We start from the raw sequence: 12482 nt of genomic DNA, 5'->3' as shown, positions 1-12482 counted from the left end.
TTTTTGAAGCATGAGTCATTAATCTCCTAGGTTAAGGTTAGAAAGTCTGTTAATTCCTATGGATTAATGTTATAGCTTTTCTATCTGGATTAATGCATTGATGTTTTCTTAAGAAAAAGTTTTCGTTCTTCATACCAAAGATTTGAATGTGTTGGAAAACTATTCTCTTCTTACTTGAATTCTGTTAATATCATGGAAAAGTTAATTAATTGAACTATGTTTGAATACTTCTTCTCATGGTTCTTATGTTTTGAATTTGGACTTGATGAGTGACATCGAATCAACCATGTTTGGTTCTTGAGAATTGTGTGGTGTTTAAATTAGTGAATGTTCTTAACCTCTTGTCATAATTAGTTAATCAAAATATTGATAATTGATTATGATTAGAGAAATTGAATTATCAAGAAATTGAATTTTAATTGCTTATATTTTTCCATAAAACATCATTGCTTGATCAAGGTGGAGAGTGAAAAATGTTTTTCCAGAGGTTTCAACATCTCTGAAACCATAACTTTTTTCTCAATTACTTATGACTTGCTTTTATTCAATTCACAATCTTTTTATGCAATCGTTCTTGAACCCTTAATTTTGACTGTCTGACTAGAATAATTGATTGACTATTGTTTGCTTAATCCATTAGTCTTCGTGGGAATGATAACCCTTTCCCGTGGTATTACTTGATACGATCCGGTGCACTTGTCGGTAGTTTGTGGTTTGTAAAATCTGCATCAAGTTTTTGGTGCCGTTGCTGGGGGATTAATCATGGTTAAAATCTAGCAATCAATTGATTACCTAGATTAGACCTTTTTCGCTTGGATTCATTTATTGTTTTTGTTTAATTCCCCCTTGGGAATTCCCTTCGTCAATATGAAGGGAGTTTCAATTTGATTTTCTTGTTGTTTCTGTGTCTATGCAGAATAACAGGAATAAAGAGCCTTTTCACTATGATACTGAGATAGAAAGAACTCTTTGGTGACAAAGAAAACAAGCTAGAGATCAAAGGGTTAAAGAAGAGATTGAAGAAGTAGTTGAAGAAGAGCCTGGATATACCATGGTTGAGAATGCAAGCCATAATGCTAATGTTCCTCAACCTAGGAGGACTCTTGGATCTTTCACTATTCTTAATCCAGGGAGTTGTGAAAGTAGCATTGTGACACCTATTGTCAATGCCAACAACTTTGAATTGAAGCCCAAGCTTGTCACACTAGTGCAACAAAACTGTCAATTCAGCGGGAGCTCGTAGGAAGATACTAACTTGTTCATTTTAAACTTATTGTAAATTTGTGATACTGTCAAGACAAATGACATCCCAACTGAAGTTTATCAATTGTTGCTATTCCCTGTTTCTGTAAGGGATTGGGCTAAGTAGTGGCTGGACAATCAGCACAAAGAGAGCATAACCACATGGGAGAACTTGGTCACTAAGATCCTAACCCAGTTCTTCCTACCTTAGAGGCTAACCAAGCTTAGAACCGACATTTAAACTTTTCGATAGCATGAAGGAGAGTTCTTTTATGAAGCTTGGGAGAGGTATAAAAAGATGCTGAGAAGTGCCCTCTAGACATATTTGCCTACTCGGTCCAACTCCAGATCTTCTATGATGGGATTACCTCTACTTCACGGGTCTCATTGGATAATTCAGCTGAGGGGATCTTTGCATATGAAGAAGACCACCTATAAAGCATTGGAGTTGATTGAAATGGTGGCTAACAATTAATACCTCTATTCTTTCGAAAGATCAATGAGAAAAAGGTGGTAATGGAATTAGATACTTTGGACGCCATTCTAGCTCAGAAAAAAGTCATGTCACAATAAATAAATGCAATCATCCAACAGTTTGGAGGAATGCAAGTCTCAGCTGTAAGCACGTAAGAGAATTCCTATGACATGAGTAATGGAGTGTCTCACGTTGAAGGTTTTGAGTATGGCCGGTCTTTTTTGGAACAAGTAAATTACATGGAAAACCCTTCAAGGCCACCTTACAATGACCTCTTCTCCAAAACCTATAATTCTGCATGGATAAATCACCCAAATTTTGGGTGGAAAAACCAAAGACAGAAGCCCGATAACTTCAATAATAACCATCAACAAAACCACTTCAATCACCAACATAACATCTTCAATGCTCATCAATACAACAACCACCACAACAACCAAAATGCACCACAACTAACCTAACCTTCACAACCTCCTCAAACACCTTTCCCCTGGAACTTGCATTGCAAACCTTCATGCATGAAACTATGTCTTCAATTAGGAACTTAAAAATTCAAATGGGACAATTGGCAACCCCACCAGTGGCTTTCCTAGTGATACAATCCCAAACCTCAAGAAAGAATGCAAGGTCATTAGTTTGAAAAGTGAAAAAGTGTTGGGAGAAGAAGTCAACGGAGATGCCATTGACGAATAAGGAAAAGAAGCCCACGAAGACATCAATTCCCATGAGAAGGACGTGACTACCACCATTCAACAACAACCAATTCAACCCTCACAAGATGCACCAAAAGAGAATATTCAAGTGGTAGAATATAAACCAAGAATTCTATACCCTCAAAGGTTGTAAAAAGAGGCCAAGGACAATCAATTCTCTAAGTTCTTGGAGGTTTTCAAGAAACTACAAATCAAAATTCCTTTTGCTAAAACTCTTGAACAAATTCCCCTGTATGCAAAGTTTATGAAGGAGTTGACTTCCAAGAAGAGGAGTTGGAGGGAGAATGAAATTGTGGTGCTTACAAAGGAGTGTAGTGCCATAATTCAAAAGAACCTCCCTGAAAAATTGAAAGATCCTGGGAGCTTTGTCATCGTTGTGCCATTGGTAAGGTGATCGTTGAAAGAGCCTTATGCAACCTTGGAGCTAGCATCAACTTGATGACATTATTCTTGATGAAGAAGTTACATATTAGGAGGTGAAACCCACCATAATTTCTTTATAAATTATTGATCGCTCCATTAAATTCCCACTTGGTGTTGTTGAGAACCTACTAGTGAAGGTGGGAACCTTCATATTCCCTGCAGATTTTGTTATATTGGACATGGAGGAAGATATTAATGCTTCTATTATTCTAGGGAGACCTTTCCTTGCTATTGGGTGGGGCTTGATTGATCTAAAAAAGGTGAATTAACATTGAGGGTTAATGATGAACAAATTGTGCTCAATGTATTCAAGATCGTGCAACACCCCAATGACTATAAAGATTGCACAAAAATTGATGCAATTGATACCTCGGTGGAAGAAGCATTAGAAGAAGATGAGTTCAATGATTCACTTGAGCCCTCTGTTGAGGTTGAGGTGGGTGAAATTGAAGATTGTCTACTAATGTGTGAGCATCTTTCTTATCTTTTATTAGTGAATTTGCATGTGAAATTATTGAATTAAATCAATATTTAGGTGTTTTAAGCCACCATGAATGCTACTTTGAGTTGTTTTGCATGATTAATTACAGGTAGCATTCGGACGAGTTTGACAGAGTTCGTGTAGAAGAAAAGGAAGAAAGTTAATGTTGTCAACTCTGACCTCCTCGCACTCCAACGAGCATAAGTTGAGCTACAGAAATTTAATTGATGCAGTTTCAGCGGCATTAGAAAGCCAACTTTCTGGGCTTTCTAACGATATATAATAGTTTATACTTTTCTTCTAGCATTACGGTGCCAAACGCTACAATCTAAAGTTTGGCCCCAAGAGTCCATTACTAGAAAATTACTTATTACAGATGGATATTTCCGACAGATTTTATCCCACAGATATACAGACAGATTTTGCGAGGGAATTTTTTTCGGAAACAAGAAAAAATGAATTACCTTGAATTATAGACGGAAAAGAGAATCTATCGATAATTATGTTAGAAAAATTATTTTTTTCGTGGAAAATAATTACCGATAAAAAATCCGTCTGTATTTAAATAAAAAAGGCTATGTTTTATTACATTTTTACAGACAAAAAAATCTGTTTGTAATTTAAAATTTTCTGTTGGAATCATTAAAATAAGGTTTTGCTACATACGTTCTCTTGCTCATTCCAGAACACTCCAGATCGGCGCCTCCTCACCCATCCCCTCCAAATCTTTCATCGCTGGTGCCTCTCACCCGAAGCTCCATCACACCCCTTCCCCAATATCTCTGTCGTACTGGAATAGAAATGGCAGGTAACCTAATCTCTCCATGGATTTTTTATTAATGTTCTAGGTCTCAAATTGTTGCTGTTTCTATTTTTGTGTCACATTAATCTGATATCGTTCTTCTTATCCTTCTCCGATGAGGCATGTTAGCTGAAAGCATTAAAAGAATGGAATGATTATTCTTTGAGTACGTTCTTCTTACCGTTCTCTGATGAGGCTGTTTGGGAAAACTCTTGGAGAAATGAGTACAAGCAAATCTATCGTTCTAGTTCCTATGTTTTGTTTTCTTTCATTCACTTCCATCGCTAATAAGGCATAGTGATTAGTTTATTTTATCCGAAATTTCTAGGTTTTGGATTTTTGGGGAAGGATTTTCTACAAAGGAAACTTAAATATTAATCATGTGATGCTTAATCCACTCATAATTACTCATAATTGTTGATTCGTAGCTAAAATTGTTCCAATTACATGTGCCTGCTGTGTTAAGCTAATTATGATTATGATTCCTTGCTTCATGTGATTTATGATATTTGGTTTTCATGAACCAGGTTTATGTCCATTATCATGATAAAATTTATTCACGTACTGTATACGATGTGGTATTCTTCCCCCTACAAGAAAGTTAAGGGAATGTCCATGGAAAAAGTTATATATTCAGGCAATTACTTATTTTGCCCATTTTGTTTGATATCTATTCTTCAACATTTGTTTTTTTTATGTATTTATAATAATCATATTTCATCATTTCTCTCATGGAAGCTTGAGATGAGTTATTGATACATTCTGTTTGTGTATGCGTGTTTGTGGATCTTTTCATTTGTCTTATCATTGTGCAGCCCGATGGAGAGGATATGGTTAAACTTGTCAGAAACTGCCAAAATGAGTTTAAGGAGTATTACATTCAAATGCAAGCAGCTAAGCGGAATCAAACCCCTCATCCTTCGCAGGTAATGGGAGCCTCCATTAGTGTGGAAATATCTACTAATATATTGAGAATGATCTTAGGGAGATAAATAGTTATGGTCCTTGTACCACTATTCGTGCTCCCTTGCTGATGAGCGAAAATTTTATACGCTTTTTGGCATCATTTCAATATAGTTTTCATTATGTTTTGTTTTAAGTTTTATTAAGTTTTCATAGCTTTTAGTGAAAATTTTATATTTTTGGATTCTACTTTGAGTTTTTGGGTTTTATTGTGAATTTAGTATTTTTTAGCTAAAAATGAGGAGCTTGAGCAGAAGTTTGATTCAAAGACAGAAAAAGGACTGCATATGCTGTCAAGATCTGACCTCCGTGCACTCAAAGGAGCTTTTTTGGAGCAAAAAAGGTCCAAATAGCGCATTCTCAACGGATATGGAAAGCTAACATCCAGGGTTTTCCAGAAATATATAATAGTTTATACTTTGCTTTGGAAATGAAGGCCCAAATCCGGCGTTCAACGCCAGCCACCAGCCCTATTCCTGGCGTCTAGTGCCCATAGGGGAGCTGCTGGTGTCCAACGCCCAGGATGGAGTCCCTAGCCAGTGTTCAATGCCCTTAATGGGTACTAGCTCGTGGGAGACACTCAAGCTCAGCTCGAACACTCACCAAGTGGGCCCCAGAAGTGGATTTTTGCACTATAAGACTAGTTTATCTTATTTTCTGTAATCCTTTGTTACAAAACTAGTATATATAGAACAAAGATCAGCCTTGTTAGAGATCTTTGCCCATTCGAACCTTTTATTATTATTTTTTGTACAGTATGAGTTACTAACCTCCTAAGGTTAAGGTTAAGAGTTCTGTTGAGTTTCATGAATCAATAATATTACTGTTCTAGTTCAATATGTTTGATTCTATTCTCTTATGCATCCTCGTTCTTCATCTTATGAATTGAGGGTGACTCGTGACAATCACCCTTGTTCTACCTGAGTTCTATGCGATTCCTGACCCGGATAGCGTTGAACTAAAACTAGAGATTGCATTGCGGATTCCAATAGAGCATCTGAGCAACTTTTGATATGTGACATGAAATCTCGTTGACTATGGGTGCGTGAGGTCTTTGTGGATTTAAGGCTAGAGTCATAGAAGCAACACTTTCTGATCCAGAAGATCTACCTTGTCTGTGGCACCTTGAGTAGGATCGTGAAGGGGAGTGGATTGCTTAGAGTTTCATCTTCTGCTACAGTGAGAAACCTAGAGCTGGCTTGATAAGAGGACATGAGTCATCTTAACGTGGTGGAATGTTGTAGTGGAGGAGGATAACTTGATGAGAGGATATAAGTTAATTACTTGCGGCTGCCATTGAAGGAATCAGAAGGTTATCTAAGAAGACAGTAAGAAAAGTTAATCCAGAAAGACAAAGCATCTCTGAAGCCTCAACCATTCTATCATCATTGATTTCTTATCTATCTAATAACGTTCTATTTATCGATTTTATATGTTTTTCGTGACAAACTATAATTTCTATCCGCCTAAGTAAGATTTGGAAGGTGTTTACTGCTTGCTCAAACCAACAATTTTCGTGGGATCGACCTGATGAACATTATTTTTATGTCGGTATAGAAATGGTAATAAATCCAATCGTGAGTATAGTCTAACTGACATGCAAATTCCGCATCAAACAATTCTACAGTCTATAATCGAGAGTAATAGTCACGAGTCGTCCTCCCTAAGAATTTCCTTAGAATGCACATTATTGATTAGGAAGTCTTTTGTGATTTAGAAGTTGGTGTGAGAATTCAAGCTAACGAAGGTAAACAACAATCAATCAATGGTAAAAGCCTTGGCCAAGGGTGAGCATTGGAAGTTCTATCATTATAGCTTCCTTCAATTGTGATAACAATTGACTATTGCTTCACTTAGTTAACTCTTAATTATAGAGGAAAGTCAAGTGAAAGTAACTTACTTGAGTCACAAGTCCTAGTCTAACCCTTGGGAAGTCTAGCTTTAGTGCCCTCCAAGTGAATTAGCAATTCTCAATTCCCAATCAACAATTGATATCCACTACTCAAGTGTCTCCAATAACTCAACCCCTAAGCCAAGTAAGAGAATTCTACTCTATAGCTAGGGTTATCATTTCATCAAACATTTGGTGAGCATTCATAGGAGACATTATGAAATTGAGAGAAAGGAATTGAATTCAACCTATCTATCTCAAGTAATCATCAACAATCAAACAAGTACAATTAATGAACATGAAAATACCTCAATTCATGGATCCAAATCAAAGTAATAAAGCATTCATAGATCTAGAGTGAATGAATCAAAAGAACCCAAATTGAGAATAGGAGAAGAGTAGATCTACAACTTGTAACAAAGCAAGAGTGAATTAGCAATCGATCTCACCAAGAAATCAAAGGAGAATTACAATGGAGACTGAAATCCTAGAGAGAAGTTGGAGCTTCTCTCTCTACAAAAATGTAACTAACTAATGGAAATATCTAGAAAATATGTCTAATGAGTGAATGGATCCCAAGCCCTTCAATCTTTGGTCTTCTTATGCTTTTCCCGCCAGAACTCTGCCCCAAAACAGGGTTAGTAATTGCCTGAAATCGCTGGTCACATTTTCTCTTTAAAAATCACGTGCGGCCATCAGCGCGTACGCGCACAGCACGCGTACACACACAGCACGCGTACGTGCCCCTGGGGATTTTGCGATCCGCGTGCAGGTGCAAAGTGCGCGGGCGCATCTCTTGAGGTTCTGGCTCAGCCGCTGAATACGTCGGCTCCTGGCTTTGGCTCCCTCGCGCTGGTCACAACGGCGCGCATCCACGCGTACGCGCCAGGTGTGCGTGCGTGTCCTTGCTCAAAATTCCAAAGCTCCAATTTTTATGCTCCTTCCCTTTATGCATGCTTCCATCCTCTCATCCAAGCCATCCTAGCCCTATAAACTCTGAAATCACTTAACACACGGATCACATCATCGAATGGTAATAGAGGAAGATTAAAATATATCTAATTCAATGCAAAAGAAGCATATTTTCATTCATGGGGCAAAATTGGGAGAGGAACACAAAATCATGCATTTTTATATGAATACGTGTGAAATATCATTGATAAAACCCTCAAAATCTATACAAGATAAACCCTAAAATGGGGTTTATCACGACCCTCACTCACCTGAGGTATTACTTGGACGACCTGGTGTACTTGCTGGTCTATCTGTGCGAATTCTATGGAGCCAGTTTCATGCACCAAGTTTCTGGCACTGTTGCTGGGGATTGTTCGGATTTGACAAACAACCAGATTATCTTGTTGCTTAGATTAGGTACTTTTTACTTTTGTTTTGAGTCTTTTGTTTTCTTTTCAAAAAAATTTTCAAAAATCTTTGCTTTTCTTTATTGATATTTATCTTTGTTTGAGTCTTTTGTTCTTGTTCTTGTTAAAGTTTCAAATTTTCTTGCTTTCCTTTCAAAAAATTTTCAAAAATAGTCTTTTGTTTGAGTCTAGTGTCAATTTTTAAGTTTGGTGTCCTTTATGTGTTATTTGTTTCCTTTGAATTTTCGAATTGTTCTTAGTGTTCTTTCTTAGTATCCAAGTTGTTCTTGTTTCTTTTTTGTTTTGATCTTAAAATTTTTAAGTTTGGTGTCTTTTGGTGTTTGTTTCTTTAATTTTCAAAATTTAGCGTCCTTTGATCTAAAAATTTTAAGTTTGGTATCTTTTGGTTGTTTTTCTCTTTCTTAATTGATTCAAAAAATAAAAAAAATCTTTTCTATCTTTATTCAAAATATTTTCGAAAATTTCAAAAAAAATTTCAAATTTTAATTTCAAATTATTACCATATCTTATCTTAGTTTCAAATTTCGAATCTTATCTTTTTTCAAATCTTTATCTTATCTTGTTTCAATTTCAAAAATTCAAAATCAAATCTTTTCAATTTCTATCTTACCTTTTCTAATTTTAAATTTGAAAATTAAATCTTTTTCGAATCTTCTATCTTATCTTAATTAGTTACTTGTTTTCTCTTTCTATCTTTTTCAAAACTTCCTAACTAATTATTCTCTCTTGTTTTTTAAAATTCATCATTCAATTTTTATATCTTTTTAGTTAATTAGCTTTTATTTTCAAATTTAATTAATAAATAAAATAAAACAAAATTATTTTAATTCTAGTTTCCTTTCTTACTTCTAATTTTCGAATTCCTCTTCTCTTCTTTCTATCTTCATTCTTCATTCTTCTTCACATCTCACAGGGAGTCCTCTATTCTTTGGCATAGAGCTCCCACTCTTCTTCTTGTTTTCTTTTTCTTGTTTATGAGCAGGAATAGAGATAAAGAATCTCTCTTTGATCCTGAACCTGAGAGGACCCTAAGGAGGCGTTTACAACAAGTTAGAGCACAACACTCCAGAAGAGATCTCACAGAACTTTTTGAACAAGAAACATAAAATACAAACATGGCAGCCGAGCAGAACAATGGAGGAGATGCAAGGAAGGTTCTTGATGACTTCACTACACCCACTTCTGACTTCTATGGAAGAAGTATCTCGATATCTGCCATTAGAACTAATAAATTTGAGCTAAAGCCTCAGTTAGTTTCTATAATGCAACAGAATTGCAAGTTCTATGGACTTCCATTAGAAGATCCACATCAGTTCCTATCTGAATTCTTGTAAATCTGTGATACTGTTATGACCAATAGAGTGGATCCTGAGGACTAAAGACTTATGCTTTTCCCTTTTGCTGTTAGACACAGAGCTAGGATATGGTTGGAGTCTTAACCAAAGGAAAGCCTAGACTCTTGGAAAAAGTTGGTCGATGCTTTTTTTGCCAAGTTCTTTCCACCTCAAAAGATGAGCAAGCTTAGGGTGGAAGTTCAAACATTCAGACAAAAAGAAGGTGAATCCCTCTATGAAGCTTGGGAAAGATACAAGCAACTGATCAGGAGGTATCCTCCTGGCATGCTCTCAGAATGGTCTATCTTAGGAATCTTCTATGATGGTCTATCTGAGATATCCAAGATGTCCTTGGATCATTCTGCTGGTGGATCACTCCACTTGAAGAAAACGCCTGAAGAGGCATAGGAACTCATTGAAATGGTTGCAAAAAACTAATTCATATACACTTCTGAGAGGAATCATGTGAACAATGGGGTAGCTCAGAATAAAAAAGTCTTGGAAGTTGACACTCTAAATGTCATATTGGCTCAGAACAAGATCTTGACCCAACAGCTCAATATAATCTCTTAGCACTAGACTCGAGTGCAAGCTGCAACTAGCAGCACTCATGACATCTCCTATAGTAGAGATGCCTATGATCTAGATCAACCCATGATGGAAGAGGTGATATGCATGGAAGAACCCTATGGAAAAACCTACAGCTCCTCATGGAGAAATCATCCTAACCTTTCATGGAAGGATCAACATAAGCCTCAACAAGGCTTCAACAATAATTAATATGGAAGAACCCAGAATAGGTTCAACAACAGACCACCATTCACATTTTCTCAGTAACAGATGTAGACTTCTAAGCAGAGTCTTTTTGACTTAGCAACCATAGTCTCTGAACTCTCTAAGACCACTCACAGTTTCATAACAGAAACTAGGTTCTCCATCAGAAATCTGGAGGTACAAATTGGTCAACTAAGCAAGAGAATCCCTGAGACCCCTCCTAGCACTCTTCCTAGTAACATTGAAGTGAACCCAAGAGAAGATTGCAAGGCCATCACTATAGAGACTTAGGCCGAATCTGAAAAGGATGCAATGGAGTTGAACACCAGAAAGAAAGTCCTTACTAGGCGTTCAGTGCCCACAAAAGCACCATTACTGGCATTGAACACCAGTAAGGAAGACCTTACTGGGCGTTCAATGTCCAAGGAGACACCATCACTGGCGTTGAACACCAGTAAGGAAGACCTTACTAGGCGTTCAACGTCCAACAAGCCACCATCACTGGCATTCAACGCCAGTAAGGAGCACCTTACTGGGTGTTCAATGCCCAAGGTAATACAAAAGCTGGCGTTGAATGCTAGTAAAGGTATTCAGGCTGGGCATTCAACGCCCAAAGAAACACAAGTCCTGGCATTGAATGCCACAATAGGGATAGTTGGCAACCCTAAGACCACTGAGAACTTCCCTATTGAAGAACTGATAAAATCCAAGGTTCATGAGGATCCCATTGAAGTTCCCTTGAATGCTTGGTTGAGGATTATAGAATCTGCAGAATACTCCTCCTCTAATGAGGAAGAGGAAATTAGGGAAGTGCAAGTTGCTCGGTACCGAGGAATTCTGATGAAGCTGAATGCCAAGTTGTTTGGCATTCAGCCTTTGGAGGAAGAACCTCCAAGCTAATAAACTTTATGCCACTCTCTATAATAGAGAAGTTGGAAATCTTTGAGGTACAAGGTGCAAAAATCTCACTAGAGATGGCAGACAGGTCAATGAAAAAGGCTTATGGTCGTATAGAGGACGTCTTAGTAAAAGTTAAGAACCTTTACATCCCTGCAGATTTCATAATTTTAAATACTGGGGAGAAAAAGGATGAATCCATCATCCTTGGAAGACCCTTCCTTGCCATTGCCAATGCCATCATTGATGTAGCCAAAGGAGAGCTGATTCTACAATTATGGGAGGATCACATCTTGTTCAAGATGCCTAACCTAACTCTTTCTCTGATAAAAGGGAGACAGTTGTGCAACACCTAGAGTTCCAACCCTCTCTCTTAGTGCAAAGTTATTGATGAGCGGATATTTTATACGCTTTTTGGGGGTATTTTCATATAGTTTTTAGTAGGATTTAGCCACTTTTTAGTATATTTTTATTAGTTTTCATGCAAAAATCATACTTTGAGCAAGTTTTGATGACGTAAATTGGCATCAAAACGCCAGCTCTCTGCCCTTTTCTGGCGTCAAAACGCCAAAACAAGAATAAAAGTTGGAGTTAAACGCCCAAACTAGCACCAAAGCTGGCGTTTAACTCCAGGAATAGCCTATGCACGTGAAAGCTCCAATGCTCAGCCCAAGCACACACCAAGTGGGACTCAGAAGTGGATTTCTGCACTATCTATCTTAGTTTACTCATTTTCTGCACTAGTTGAGTATAAAAACTACCTTTAGAGACTTATTTTGTACCTCATGACATTTTCACGTTTTACATTGTATCTCTATGGCATGAGTCTCTAAACTGCATTGTTGGGGGTGAGGAGCTCTGCTTTGTCTCAATGGATTAATGCAATTACCAATGTTTTCTATTCAATTACGCTTGTTTCCGTTCTAAGATATTCATTCGCACTTAAACATGATGAATGTGATGATCTGTGACACCCATCACCATTCTCAATTTATGAACGTGTGTCTGACAACCACCTCCGTTCTATTTTAGATTGAATGTATATCTCTTGGGTTCCTGGTTCACGAATTTGAGTACCTCTCCTGACAATAGAGTGTTCGAACTT

Source organism: Arachis stenosperma, chromosome 1 (assembly GCF_014773155.1).
Source record: "Arachis stenosperma cultivar V10309 chromosome 1, arast.V10309.gnm1.PFL2, whole genome shotgun sequence".
NCBI classification, from domain to species: domain Eukaryota; kingdom Viridiplantae; phylum Streptophyta; class Magnoliopsida; order Fabales; family Fabaceae; genus Arachis; species Arachis stenosperma.
This window is presented reverse-complemented; position numbering follows the sequence as displayed.